The sequence below is a fragment of the Athene cunicularia genome (genome assembly GCF_003259725.1).
Source record: "Athene cunicularia isolate RWA chromosome 1 unlocalized genomic scaffold, athCun1 chr1_part1, whole genome shotgun sequence".
Lineage (NCBI taxonomy): Eukaryota > Metazoa > Chordata > Aves > Strigiformes > Strigidae > Athene > Athene cunicularia.
The window spans coordinates 23727752-23740967 of record NW_020799091.1 but is presented as its reverse complement, the minus strand read 5'-3'; positions in this window follow the sequence as shown (position 1 = coordinate 23740967).

Sequence of the window (13216 nt, the reverse complement as noted above, 5' to 3'; positions counted from 1 at the left end):
AGAGCATAAAGTATGTTATTCCTTTATGTGAAACACCCTGGAGGAAAACTTAGATCTATATTTACTGTCCAACAGAAGGGATGAGTTGGCTTATTCAAGGCAAATTGCATTACGTGTAGAAACCCAACAAAAACATCAATTACTGTCTTAGCCCTTGTGCACTCAGCTTGAGGTTGTTCACCAATCATGTGGGAACAATTATCTTTATGGATTATTGATTATATCCAACCCTCAGGCAGCTGTGGGCCTCATAAGGCATTTTGTGGTTGCAAAAAAGGGTAAATTTTGTATGCTATCTCAAGAGCCTTCCTGAATAATTTGAGCAATTTATTAATCAAACTCCAGGGTCAGTTACCACTAGTAAAGAGACTAGATGGGTAACCTGATTATTAGAGATTCTTTAGAATATAAATAGGTATAGTAATAATGTTAGGTAAACTAAAAATACAAGTTATTGATAAACAGGTCTAATTCATGTGTATATAAAAAAAGTAAATTGTAAATATGTTGGAACTGGTGGTTAGAAACAGCAGACTCTCAAAGGGAAGGAAAAAATGGCATATTTTTCTCCTGATGATTGGTGACAGCCAACATGGCTTCACTAAGGGCAATCCATGCCTGATGAATTTGGTGGCATTCTACAACAGGATTATAGTCCTGGTGGATAAGGTAAGAGAAACTGACATCATCTACCCAGACTTGTGCAAAGTTTTTGCCAATGTCCTACATAATATACTTACCTCTAAATTGGAGACACATGGAACTCATGGAAGGACCACTCAGTGGATAAGCAATTGGCTGGATGCTCACACTCAAAGAGTGGCAGTCGACAGCTCAATGTCCAAGTAGAGAACAGTGATGAGTGGCATTCCTCAGGGGTCGGTATTGGGACCCGTGTTGTTTAACATCTTTGTTGGCAACTTGGACAGTGGGATTGAGTGCACCCTCAGCAAGTTTGCTGATGACACCAAGCTGTGTGGTGCAGTCAATGTGCTGGAGGGAAGGGATGTGCCATCCAGAGGGACCCTGACAAGCTTGAAAGCTGGGCCCCTGTGAACCTCATGAAGCTCAACAAAGCCAAGTGCAAGGTCCTGCACATGGCTCGAGGCAATCCCATGCTCATATACAGGCTGGGCAAAGAGAGCAGCCCTGCGGAGAAGGACTTAGAGGTATTGGTGGATGAATACTGACTGTGAGCCAGCAATGTGCACTCACAGCCCAGCAAGTCAACCGTATCCTGGGCTGCATCAAGAGAAGTGTGGCCAGCAAGTTGAGGGAGGTGATTCTCACCCTCTACTCTGCTCTCATGAGATCCCACTTGGAGCACTGTGCCCAGCTCTGGGAGCCCCAGCATAAGAAGGACATGGATCTGTGCAAGTGGGTGCAGAGGAGGGCCCCGAAGATGATCAGGGGGCTGGAGCACCTCCTTTATTAGGACAAGATGAGAGAGTTCAGGCTGTTCAGCCAGGAGAATTCTCCAGGGACACCTTATATCAGCCATAAAGGGGGCCTACACAAAAGAAGGGGAGGGGCTCTTTCTCAGGGAGTGTAGTGATAGGACGAGGGGTAATGACTTTAAGCTGAAGGAGAGTCGATTTAGATTAGATATGAGGACAAAAATCTTTTCTGTGTGGGTGGTAAGGCACTGGAACATGTTACTCAGAGAATTCGTGTCTGCCCCCTCCCTGGCAGTGTTCAGGCCCAGGTTGGATGAAGCTTTGAGCAACCTGGTCTAGTGGAAAGTGTCTCTGCCCATGGCAGGGGGGTTGGAACTAGGTGATCTTTAAGGTCCTTTCCAAACCAAACCATTCTGTGATTCTATACTTTGCAATGATGATGGTCAGATTTGTAAAAAGAGCAGCACCCATGTGGTTCTCTTCTTGCTCCAGGTCTTTGCACATCTCCACACTGGCTTATCAGAAGGAAGATGATATATGTATAAACCTACTAGTCAGTTCAATATTAATTCATGACCAGAAATGCTGTATATGAACCAGTGATGAAAGTACCTGCCAGAAAAACAGCACTGTCCTTCCAGTTCTTGAAATACTCAAGTGTCTTTAAAGAACAAAGGTTAGGGATTAAATCAGCCTCCCTCAGCAAGAGTAGAGCTGTGCTCATCTTTGAACTGCAAATCACTGATTTAACATGGGGGAAAAAAAAAAATCTATTTGTCTCCTGCAGTTAAAATCAAACACCAGGAGAAGACTGTAGCCCCTTTTGGCTAAGGTGGCACCTCACACAGGTTTCCTATGATCACAAACTCTGAACTCACCCATTCTTTTGTTCCCATCTCAACTTCTCCCTTTATTATCAACCTTTAAGCTGTCCTGAAGTAATCTACATCTTTTTATTTATTCCATAGTATGCAGAGCAAACTCTTAATGATGTAAATGAGCAAACAGGGGATGTTTTTTTAATCTGTAGATGCCTTTTGTGCCAAGAAGAAAAAATAAATACTTGCTGAGACATTTTACCAGTGGTGGCAACAATCCTCCTAGGTTTGGGATCCTTATGTTGCCTTCTAGATACAGCAAAAACTTTAGCCTCTGTAGTTAGTGGGGCAGAGGTGGAATCCACAGAAACAGATACAAGGTTTGAACTAATTAAGGTCAAAAATATGACTTGCAATATTCCCCAGCGCTGTCACTTTTCTCTTGTTCAGCACCTAAGCCCATTTAATTGCATGTCAAATAATAGGAAAGCCTCCTGACTATTGTGTTTCAATACTCTACTGTAACCTCTCTGATAATTTAATCATAGATACTCTTATGACATACTAGTAGCTTTGGCAATCTGAACTAGTGGAAACGCTTCCTACCTGCCATAAGAAATTCCAGCACTGTCTTTAGAGAAAACCATAAAAACACCAAGTTCATGGAGGTGAAAACTGTACATCCTAAGTAAACAGGAATGATAAAAAAAATATTTTGCTTGTTTAGGAAAATTAGCACCTTTAAAGTAGGTTGAGTATATTAAGGTAGCCTAATAATTCTCTATCATATTATGGATGAAATTTTACTTAGTTCATTGACACAGGTAAATCTACTAAAGTCCTTAGATCTCCAGATTTCATTTTAATTTGTTACTGTGGAAGTTTAGTGTTTAGTTTTGCCAAGTATACCAGCATATAATGTTCAGCTATTTCTTTATCCCAAAGTAAAAGAAACATGGAGCAATATAGAAGTCGGGCTCTTTGGAAATTCTGTTCCTTGCTTCTGACCTTGTTATGTGTATTTTAGGCCAAAATAGGCATGCTCAGTTTGATCTTTATTGGTGTGCCTTAGCAGGAACAAATTAGCATGAGTTAAAGGCCTCTTTAATCCAGTGAAGAAAAGAAGAATAAAAAACATTCTAGAAGATGAAGACAGGAAAATTCAAAGAGAACTGTGGGATATCATTCCACTGCTTAAAAGTAGCTTGAAAAACAGTAGTCTTCACATCATCCCTGTGTTTAATAGTCCTCTGCAAATCATGAATCAGCCCTGTCTGCCCTTCCACTCCAACAGATCTAAATCCTTCTGTCCCAAAGCCCACCACCTTAGCTTGTAAATAATTTATTTCCTCCCCAACAACTTTACCTTTTTTCTCTCTCTGTGTTTCTTGCTCTTTCCCAGTGCTCCCTTCAAAGATCTGTATTGCTCCATTTCCTGCACCATTGCACCAGCACACTCTTGGCACAGCATCACCTCTGATGAGACATAGTCCTTTTTCCACTTCCCGAATGTACTCTAATCGAGACTGTATGCCTTTATGAAACACATCTTTTAACCGATGGAAGTGTACTAAAGAGTGGTGTCAAGGTCTTTGACATGAAGTGATGCCTTCATCTAACACAATCTGAGCCTTCACCTATTTTCACCTCAGGAGATCCCTGAGCTAAATGTGGTAGGTATTTAGGAATTGTCAATGTAATTCTTTTCCATGGACTGGTCCAGTCTCCCCTTTAAGCTTGTGCCTTCACCATCCACAATAGCCACAGGAACTTTTTTCACAGGCTGACTGGGTGAAATACACTTTCACTGGGTGAAATACATCTCTTTTTGGCTGGTTTTAACCTGCCTCATACAATCTCTGTTAGACACCTCTATATCTGTATGGGATGAAACAGTGAATATATCAACCCCTATTCTCCTCATCACACTGCTCATCATGTTTCATATCTCTGTTTTATTCCCTCCTGTGCAGCCTTCTTTCCCTGTACTGAAGAGTCCTGGTTTAGTTAGTTGGTGCTCACATGAAAGTTATTCAATAACCATTTCTGTTGCCTTTCACAGAACCTTTTTCATCTGTAACACCTCTTTTTGAAGATGAGGGCACCTGTGTTTTATGCAATACCTATGTTGTGAGCAAACCATGAATTCATACAATGGCATTATGACATTTTCTGGTTTGTTCTCTATTTTCTTGTAATGATCCTTAATATTTGCATCTGCTTCTTTGACTACTACTTAGCACTGAGACTAACATTTTCATGGAAATATTTATTATAACTTCAAGATCTTATTCTTGAGAGTTAATGGGCCACTAAAAGGCTATCATTTCATATGAAAAGTTAGAGGTTTTTCCTCTGTGGACTGCCTTCATTTATCTACACTAAATTTCACCTGCTATTTTATTCTCCAGTTGCTCAGTCTCATAAGACCTTTCTGTCAGTCTTCTCATTTAGCCCTTGCCATTGTTCTTAGTCCTACTATGAATAATTTTGTATCATCAGCAACCTTTGTCATGCCATTGATCATCTCTTCCTCCAGACTGTTTGTGAATATGTTGAACAGCCCATGTGCCCATTCAGACCTCGCCAGGAATCCACCAGTAACCTCCCTCCACTGCCCTCAGTCTCTCCAACCATTTACTTGAACTTTCTGTTTCAAACAATAAATCAGCAATACAAGCACAGCCTTTTTTATTCCACAATTTAGTTTTCTTAAATGTTTTTTGTGAGAGAATTTGATTAAAATCTTTCAGGACCCTAAATGGAGTCTGTAAACAGGACCACCACATCCACATTCCTGTTGTCTCCCGAGGAACTTCAGAAGATATCTGTAAAGCTAAATCTCTCCTTACCAAGGCCACATCGATGTTTCTGAAGTAGATGGAGCTTATCCAAAATGTCTGCTAATTCTGATCCTTATGTATTTTGCATTATTTCCCCTGTGCAGAGGTTGGGCATTAGTTCCATTGCTCCTTGTCACCCTTTTAAAACTGGGAGTCAGTGAGATCTGGTGGCTAAGTTAGGTATAATTCAGTGATCCTCCATTCCTCCATCCTAATGTTTTATGAATCTGTTCATCAAATGCCAGATTTTGACAAAAGGAAACCCCCCGAACCTCCTGCTCTGTTCTTTTCTTCTGTATAAAGATACTTTGTATATTGGAAATTACTAATCCTTCCACTGGAAGCACACATATATCTTAAATATCCCTATTGCTGAATCCAAGAACAGATTGGGGTTGTCTTGTAAAAACCTGAACATTGATACATAGCTGTTAGTCAAGCTCAAAGCTCTCATCTGTAAAAAAAAAAAAAAAAATGCATTGTGAAATTTGGATATTTTTAACAAAACTTCTCATTATTCTGCATACAACTGCTCTATCATCTTCTCAATACTTACGAACAGATGTGACAAAAAACCTCCTTAAGCAGGTTTCATAACTTGTTAAAAACAATAACTAAGGGAGATGTGTTAGTGCACCAAGCAGATGTGTTCTGAAATTGGTCTTAATTTATGTAATCAACAAGGCATTTACTGTTATAGCATGCACCTGTGTTTATATAGGTGTGTTCACCTATGCATACGTTAACATTAAAGACAAAACTGCTAAAACAGGCATACAGATGCATGAACAACAGCTCACTAGGAGCACCAACTATGGCGACCACCTCAGATGGGGAAAGTTAAATAATTTAATGCAAATGTAAGGGCTGATTGACAAGGATTTATTATTCACACACAATTCTGTCAAGTAGGTTTTTTGAAATTCTTCGTCAAAATTAAAGGATCATTAGAATCTCACAGAAAACTCAGGCTTCTAGAAAAAAAATCAATCTGGGACCTCCAAAAAGCTTTGAGACACTCAGAATGCTGTATTTCAGTTGTGCTGTTCAGATTTTTTTTTACCTCAATATTTGAATAATAGTGAAATAAGCATATATCAAATTATGTATAGATATACAAAATGTAATATTATTGTCACAAAAAGTAACACCAAAAAAAATATTTGAAGTAAAAGGTCTGACTTTTTCCCATTAAAAGATTGCAAAAATCATCACTTTCCTATAAAACATTCTCACATTAACAGATTATTTTTTTTTTTAGGAAGATTATTCTATTTTAAAAAAAAAAAATGGATTTATTATCTGACTGCTTAAGTTGACTATACTCAGTATCTGAGCACCTCACAAACATTTCTTTTCTGTTCTTTTTACTATCCATGACAAGCACTTTCCCTCCTGGACTTTAACTACTAGCATTTTCCATGGGGAAGGATATCTATATGGGGAATACTTGATTTCCCAAAAAGGCAGACCATAAACTTCCTGCAGGAGTCTAGCTGCAGAAAAAAAAAATGTCTAGAAAGACAAAGAGACAGGATTAATCTAAACCAAGGTACTAAGAGTCATTCTTCGGTGAAATCAGACAGACAGACATTTAGGAGCCCGTGTACATCCCATACAACAATACATGTTGGAGCCCATCCATCTCCCCGATGGGAGGAAAAGCCTACACATTTATTCTTGGTAGTGTGCTCAGATGTTAAACACTGAAGAGCTGTAACAAGAGAGGATGAATTCCATATGTATCGGCAAGCACTAATAACCCCACTAATTTACAGAAGAGCTGCAACTTGTAGCACAACTGAATATAGAACCCACTGCTGTCCCTCCACTCCAACAAAGTACCTCCATATCAGTGGTGAAGAAGGGCTCCATATAAATATTGCTCTTGAATTAGAAGGCAGCTAATCTGTGAAAAGCACTGAATCAACCCTAGACTTCACAAATTAACCTTTAGGAAAGGAATGACTTCTGTTGTACAGAAGTCACCTGCGAAACAGGGAGGAAACTAAACTGTAAATCTCCAACTAACATGGTGACATTTGGGTTCTAATAATTTGAGATTTTAATATGACATGTGGCATTTTTTAACCTTTGAGGTTTTCTACTAATCAGATTCTTGCAGTATCTTAAAGATGCAGGGTTTTACAGGTTAAATGACTTTGCTAAAAAATAACATATTCCAGATTTAGTGTTCTTTGAGCACCACAGTACAGAATACAGAATTACTTTATAATGGCTCAACCACATAAATTACTATGTCTGGTTTATGCAACTTATTTTTAAGGCAGAAGTTTATGATTACCATGCCATTCTTCACACCTTTATAGTCAAAGCTCTATCAGTGGTTTCACTTTAAATTGTGTTCTTTAAGGCATATTATATTCTTTTATTTGGTGTTACTTCTACATCTCAGTATGCAACCAGGAAGCTCAGTGATTCAAGACTGTGTAGTGTGCATATAAAACGTCAAAAGAGTGGACAAGGAATCCCTCCATGCTTCCCTCTGTGTAAGGCTCAGCAGCCATCCTAGGAGGTGGCTGCTCCTGCTGACAGCCTAGCTGGCCCCAGACGCCACTTTCATGAACTGGTTCTCATAATGTCATTGAGTGAGCTCTAATTCTTTGAAATTAAGGGAGCAATTTTTATAGCCAAATCAGGAGGAGCAACTCTCACACTGGTGTGTTCTGTAGCTGTGAAGGTATGGAGACACGGACAGCTTCAGAGTCTCCAGAAAATGAGCCCTGGCTTTTCAAAATGTCACAGCTCCTTAAGGAAGCTATTAATTTTTTCAACACCACAACTGAGTTTTACTTCCCTGCCAATAATGTATTCACTGGAAACCAGGGGGGAGGGACGGTTCCTGGAAAGGTTTTCAAATTACGTAGCCTAACACATTTTCTTACAGCTGTCACTTAATAGCTTTCTTAACAGAAAGGTACTTCTTTTCCTGTACAGCCATGTGAGGTATTCCTGAGCAAGCACAGGACTGATCTTCAGGATTCTAGAAATGACGTTGTTAGTAAATCTGGACGTAAAACAGGCACACTGTGAGGTTTAGTAATCCGCCAATGACAGCTCTGATGGGAGCGGCGAGGCACTATGCCCACTGTGCTAGAAAAGGTCCCCCAGCAACTGCACTGAGTAAAACAGGAGCAGATGCCTTGGTCTGCTTTCTGCCTGTCCCCACGGAAAAGCACGTGATTAGGAAAATACAGAGCCTTGCTCAGCTCACCCCTATCTCTTCCCTGTCCTGGGGCAGGCCTGAGAGCACCTGACAAAGATGCTAAATGATGCTGACTCCACTGATGCTGCCGAGGAAGACAGCCTGAAGTGCACACAATAAAGCAGCCCTCAGAGTACTCTGTGAGTGGGGAAATGGTGGGAGCCAAGTCATTACCCCCAAAAGCAAAATACCGTTTGAAGCCAAATTTCTAACATGCAGTCACCTGTGTTTAATCATGACAGCTTCTACACCTAGGATTAGCTCTAGAATATTGTTGCATAGGCAGAAGTTTAGAAGTAAAAGGGTTGCACCAATTAGTACAATTTGTTCTGACCTAGCTGTCTGAACCAGTCAGTCACAATGTATCTGAGCTGCCGAGGAGCAGTGGAAATAGAAACACCAATTGATCAACAGGCGGATTTAACACACAATCTCAATCTCAGAGATTTTTCTCGACAAAAATATCTTTTGCATTAGCACATCAGCTGGGCATCAACTCTCATTTCAAATCCCCCCTTGCCTGTGGCTTTGAGTCTGGATGAGGTTGGATTTCCAGGTCCCTATGACGCCTGCAGAAGGTCACTGTTGAGAAAGGCGGTGACAGCAGGTGGTGAGCGTGGCTCACAGGCTCCAGCCACTGCACGGGCACCCAGAGCCATCCAGACAATGACAAGGGGAAGGGGGCAGGCTGGAAGCTTTCACAGCCTGTGGCAAACACTCTTGAGCCCTGGCAAGAAGGACAGAGCTTTCGTTCTTACTTTGCCAGTTCCATGCCCCCATGTAGAGAAATGCCTGCATAGCCAGCAAAAGCAAAACTGGTACCATAAATATTGCTGTAACAGAAACATACAAAGCTGAGAGTGAGCATGCTGTTATGTAAATACCACTATAAAAGCATTATAGATGCTACTAGTAAATGTGGACTTTAATTTTAACAGCCATTGTGTGACCTCCTCAAACTCAGCTATTTTAAGCAGTAAAAAGATTCTGCCCCCCTTAAAGCCGAAGACAAATTTCCCATTGTTTTCAACTTCTTGGGTCAGAAGCTGCTTGCCTTGCCTTCGCTAGTCCTGAGTGCCACCACCTTTCATGCAGACAGCAGATTTCCTTTCTGTGTATGTTATAATGGCTCAATATATTAAGACACTGCATTCGGTTTCAGATTTATCCTTTGCAAGATGCCCAGGTGCCCTATATCATGCATATCCTGCAGGCCACCTAGGACTTCTGCTTCCTGAACATGCACTCATGAGAAGCACCTGCAGCTGTCTCCCTAGCAGCCTGTTTTCTGAATTATTCTGCCCTTTGCCTGCTATAGCCACATACCAGCACCAACAGCACTTTACAATATATAAAGTGATAATAACATGGGAGAACAAAATTCTTTGTGGCTAAATGCCAATATAATTTATGTATTTAAAAATGCATATTTAAGTTTGATTATTTGTGTATTATCTTTATATTTAACAGATCTTTGATTACAATATGTGATGCATACCACACTGGTGTGTTCAAAATCTCTTCACATTTTTGTTTGTACATTTCCTCTCGATTGAAGGAAATCTTAAGCAATATTGAATAGAAAGAAATAAGAGCATTCAGTTGATTTGCAGAATGGCACATCATTCAGTAACTGTTTATGGCCTGCACCATAGCATCTGAAAGTAAATAGTTAGGAGGATTTGTATTTGCATAAAATACTTTTATTCACTATATAATGCTGATACATGGATGGCAGACAGGATTGTGAAAAGCAAGGACTGAAGATTTAGGAAGAATAAAGAGAAGATTAAACATCATATTTGGCTCCACTGAAAATTAAAAGAATGCCAGAGGATAAAAAGTAGAAATACTGTTAAGAACTCTTGCATGTTCTTGAGGACCAGGAAGCTAAGATGGAAGGAAGAATCACAGACAAGCGAAAAGGAGATTAGGAATGGCTGAAGAGCACTGAAAGGAGCAAGTATCCTCTTCTACTTGGGGAAAAAAAAAAAAAAAAAAAAGGTAACATTTTCTTATACATGTAATGATGACATATGGTATAGAAATAAAGTGACAATAATGATCAGCATCCCTATTCAGCCATCCTTGTTGTATACAGAGTGCAGGCGCTACAGCTGTAACCCATCTACCTCCAGGAGGCACCCAGGACACCCAGGATGCCCTGTTTTGTCCAGTCCACCTACTGTTACTGAAAGATTTTACACTGGAGAACAAAAACAGACTCAGTGGTGACATTTGTATGTTAGAATATATGTGGGATCAACTAGAAATAAGCTGAAAATTCAGGCAGTATAGAAAGCAGCCTTCTGGCAGTTTGCTGCACCCTCACCACGTTTGCTGATGACACCAAACTGGGTAGTGGGGTGAACACGTCAGAAAGGAGAATCATCTTACAGAGAGACCTGCACAGGCTGGAAGAGTGGGCTAGAAAGAACTGTATGCAGTTTGACAAAGACAAGTGAAAAGTCCTGAACTTGGGACAAAATCACCAAAGGGCCCAGTACAGGATAGGATCTCTGTGGGTGGGGAGCAGAAATGGGATCTGGTGGACACAAGCTGAACATGAGTCAGCAGTGCACCGCTGCAGCAATGAAAGCAAATCGGCTCCTGGGCTGCATCTGCAGGGGCATTGCTAGCAGAGATAGTGACATGATACTCCTACTATATTCAGCACTTGTCAGGCTGCACTCAGAGTATTGTGTCCATTTCTGGTCCCCACAATTCAAGAAAGATGTGGGCAGTCTGGATAAGGCCCAAAGGAGGGCCACAAAAATGATCGAAGGGCTGGACAACCTGCCCTACGAGGAAAGACTGAAGGAGTTAGGTCTTTTCTCCATGGAGAAGAGAAGGCTCAGGGGTGACTTCATCACATTATTCCATTATGTAAAGGGCAGCTACAAAGGAGACAGAGTCTCTCTCTTCAAAACATGGACAAGACAAGAGCCAATGGGTACAAGTTACACTGGGAGAGGTTTCATCTCACCATTATAAATAATTTTTTTACAGTAAGAACAATCAGTCACTGGAACAACCTCTACAGGGATGTTGTAGAGTCCCCATCGCTGGAGATTTTCAAGATATGATTGGACAGGGTGCTAGATAATCTCATCTAGGCTCCATTTCCCATGAGGTCCCTTCCAATGTGGGCTGTTCTATGATTCTATTCTATTCTGTAATGCTGAAAATAGCAATGCAAGGATCCCAGGCCCAAAGAGTGCTACAGTACCAGGGGCAGGATGAGGGCAGTGGAGGAAGAAGAGTTTCCAGTCTTTTTCAACTTCAGTAAACAACAGTAAACCAGCAAAACTGAGTAAAAGCTTCACAGCAGAATCCTCCAGCAGAGGAAGGGAAAAGAAAAGCAGGGGAAGCTGGAGAGACTGTGAGGTTCTTTCTCCAACTATACCTAGAGACATTTCCCCAGTAAGTTTGCTGTTCTGGGGCTGCCCAACTTTGTAAATGTGGTAGAACATTTCTATCAATGAAAGGTATAGAGGTATGAATATTCTGCAACTGGCATTGCTGTATATAAAACACCTGGAATAAATTATGAAAGCCCAATTGGCCTGAGCGGTCAATCAAGCATTTTGAATTCAGTTATCTGAGCAGCTAACTGGATCTGTAAGTTATTTCAAATACTAGAAGTCTTCCCAAAAACAATGGTTGCTCATTGTGTAAGTATTTATGTTTGGTACCCCACAGAAACATATTTTAAAATCCACATCGTAAAGCTGATGAAAACCTTGAAGAAACAGTAATGAAAGAACAGAAAGCAACAAAGTAATTTTATTTTATTACAGTCAGTTATAGGCCTCAGCTGAAATCAGATGCCATTATACTAGTTACTACCCCAGTGGGTAGGAAGCACTACTTCCCTCATGAAGAATTCACCATCTGAGAAAATAAAATAAAGATGGGATTGATCTCATGTAACTTTAGCTAAGTAAAAATGAGGACTGAGATCTAAGATAGTTGTCCAGGCTCCTCCAAAGCACAGTGGAAAGAGAGAAAGTCTTCCAGAGACAAATAAATTTATTTTACCCACCTCAGATGTGTGTTTTCAGATGAGTGTACTATCCTGTGCCAGCTTCCATGTGGCAGGTGCACCTACCCAATAAAAACAGGGCTTCTTGGCTGCTGAAGTGTAGCAGCTCCTGATTGTCTTTATTCTCAGGGCTTCACAGTACTTGGGGCCCTTGGCCAACGGGAGCCGCTATTGACTACAGGTCAGATTGGGCCTGGGTATAAATGGAGTCCCCTGGGAGCCATTCTGAGCTCGTCCCCTGGAGCAGCAGCTGCGGTCAAGGACTCTCCCCTTGGGTCGGGATGCCACCCAAGGAAAGTCTTGAGATGACTTGGGTTAGGAAGCTGCCCTGAGCAGGTGCTCGAGGTTGAGAGCTCTCACTTGTCAGGTGAGTGATAGAGAATTTTGGGTTGTCATTAAACCCTAGGGAGTGGTGCTTTGTTCTGTATTTTGGGTTGCTGTTAAACCCTAGAAAGTTGTTCTGTTCTTCTCTCATGGACGTTCGAATCTGTAATTTGCAGAGTGCTAGTCAATTGTGTTGACAATAAATTTTTAATTTTTGGTGGCTGGTTGTTTAAATGAGAGCCTCTGTAACATTCCCATCTTTCTTTCTCTTCCCATCTCTCTCCATTGACTACAGAGAGATCTCTCAGATTAGTTTCCCAGCTCATAGATGGCCAAAGTCAGTGAGATCCTCTGGCTTGCCCCATCATTATGAAATGGTCTAGCAGCAGCAGGGCGATATGAATGACCATGTCCCCTGCATGCAGGTAGGGAAGCCTAGGCACACAGCACATGATGAAACAGGTGAAGCTCATGCCAGAACAAAGACTGAGAGCAGAATTTGGGAGTCTTTGCAGGACTGGGTGGCTACAGTTACCCAAGGTGTTGTTGACTTGCAACATTGG